Consider the following 2,692-nt stretch of genomic DNA (forward strand, 5'->3'; position numbering starts at 1 on the left):
CAGATGCTGGCGAGGATGCGGAGAAAGGGGAACCCTCCTACACTGCTGGTGGGAATGCAAGCTGGTGCAACCACTCTGGAAAACAGCATGGAGGTTCCTCAAAATGTTGAAAATAGAACTACCCTATGACCCAGCAATTGCACTACTGGGTATTTACCCTAAAGATACAAACGTTGTGATCCGAAGGGGCACGTGCACCCGAATGTTTATAGCAGCAATGTCTACAATAGCCAAACTATGGAAAGAACCTAGATGTCCATCAACAGACGAATGGATAAAGAAGATGTGGTATATATACACAATGGAATACTATGCAGCCATCAAAAGAAATGAAATCTTGCCATTTGCAACGACGTGGATGGAACTAGAGGGTATCATGCTTAGCGAAATAAGTCAATCGGAGAAAGACAACTATCATATGATCTCCCTGATATGAGGGAGAGGAGATGCAACATGGGGGGTTAAGGGGGTAGAAGAAGAGTAAATGAAACAAGATGGGATTGGGAGGGAGACAAACCATAAGTGACTCTTAATCTCACAAAACAAACTGAGGGTTAATGGGGGGAGGGGGGTTGGGGGGGTGGGATTATGGACATTGGGGAGGGTATGTACTATGGTGAGTGCTGTGAAGTGTGTAAACCTGGCGATTCACAGACCTGTACCCCTGGGGATAAAAAGATATTATATGTTTTAAAAAAATAAAACTTAAATAAAAAAAAAAAAAGTGTTCATTAATGAGCAGTTCACTTTTGTGGACAGCTAGGACTCAGTCTCACCAGGGACTACTGAGAAACTACCCACAATTGTCCACAGGAAAGGCAAAAGAGAGGCATACTTATTCACCAGCTTCTGTCCCCAGTTGGTCATTAATCTCCTCACATTCCTGGGCTATGGATGCATGAGTTCTGGACAGGTTCATGCAGACAGAATAGAGGGTTGAGAAAATGTAAGAGGTGACATAAGAACTATTCAGTGTTTATTTTAAGTTCTGTAAGTGAACAGAATAGAAGTGTCCTCAGGTCATTGTCTTTTCTGGAGTGAAAATAAGATGTTGTTTGGACTGTGATAAGGTAATGGTTCCTAGAGTAATTTCTAGAGTAACCGCTAAAAGAATGTGAATACTATGTAAACTTACAAATAAAGGAAAGTGGATTTTTTTAAATATTTAGACAAAAAAGAAAGTAGAAAAAAGGGTTACAGATTTTAACAAATAAAAGCCCAAAATAAAATATTTAAACCCATATACATCTGTTCTTATATCAAATATGAATGTTAGATTTCTTTTTTTTTTAAATTCTATTTATTTATTTGAGAGAGAGACAGTGAGAGAGATCATGAGCAAGGAGAAGGTCAGAGAGAGAAGCAGACTCCCCGCGGAGCCGGGAGCCCGATGCGGAACTCGATCCCGGGATTCCGGGTTCACGACCTGAGCCGAAGGCAGTCGTCCAACCAACTGAGCCACCCAGGCGTCCCCGAATGTTAGATTTCTAATTAAAAGATAAAGATTATTAATCTGAGAAGCAAAATAAATAAATAGTAAAATTTCAGCATGGAATGTAAAAGAAAACTATTAAAATATTCAATATATCACTATCAATTTAAAGTATCTACATGGTCAAGACACCAATCCTTTCCAAATTAGTATATAAATTTATTACAATAAAAATGAAAATAACAACCAAATACGTTGGAAAAACTGATAATTCTAAATTAATCTGGATAATATTCAAGAATACTTTTTAAAAGTAGAGTAATGAGGGACGTTAAAATATCAGTAAAACTATAGAAATAGACATAATCAATAGTATGTAGTACTACTTACATAATCAGTAGTGTGTGGATACTACTTGACAGTTTTCTGAATGTATTTACCTTTATTAACTCAGTTGATCCACATAATAAACTTTACAAACCAAACAGGCCTTACATTAAGAAACTGATGCTCGGAGAGATTAACTTGTGCAGTTACCCAGCAAATGATTGAGCTAAATGTTAATTCCAGCTCAGACTCTCTCCTGGTGTGGTGGTCTGGTTCATAACACCCTTTAGAGACAGATATCATGATTAATCAGCTGTACTTTTGAAATCAGGTCACAGTTTATAACAGAGCAGGTCAAATGAAGGTTGAAGTGTGCAAAATGTTCTTGATTTATTAAAATATTGCTTTCCTTTGAGCACAGATACAGCAAGATGTTGACATAATGGCAGTAAAAGCAGCAATCTCAGGCAGAATTCTCCCTTGAGTTTCTAAAATCTGATATTAATCAGCAACCTAGCTCAAGCTTCAAGAGTTGGGTTTCCCATAGATAACATCACGAAGCTATAATCTTTCCTATTTAGCTTGGAACCCCCCCAGAGTCTTCTGTATAGCTTTGCTACTATAATTTTTATTTACTTATTTATTTGTTTATAATAGCAACTTATGTTTAGAACTCATTTGAGCTGGTTCAAGGCACATACCTTGTACCAACCATATCCTGCTTGGTGTACTTACAGACTTGCCTGACACCTGCATCTTCCCTACAATGATAGGAAGATGAATAGTCAGCAACTATTTAAAGCTAATTCTGTGACTGTCCAATACCTAACACAGTACTACATCAATATATAAATATATGAGTAAATAAATATGTCATGTCTTTAAAATCATGGTGGTGATGATGATAATGAAGTGATGATGGTGATGGTGATG

The sequence above is a fragment of the Enhydra lutris genome, unplaced genomic scaffold (assembly GCF_002288905.1).
Source record: "Enhydra lutris kenyoni isolate GAN:26980312 unplaced genomic scaffold, ASM228890v2 scaffoldscaffold66, whole genome shotgun sequence".
Classification (NCBI taxonomy): domain Eukaryota; kingdom Metazoa; phylum Chordata; class Mammalia; order Carnivora; family Mustelidae; genus Enhydra; species Enhydra lutris.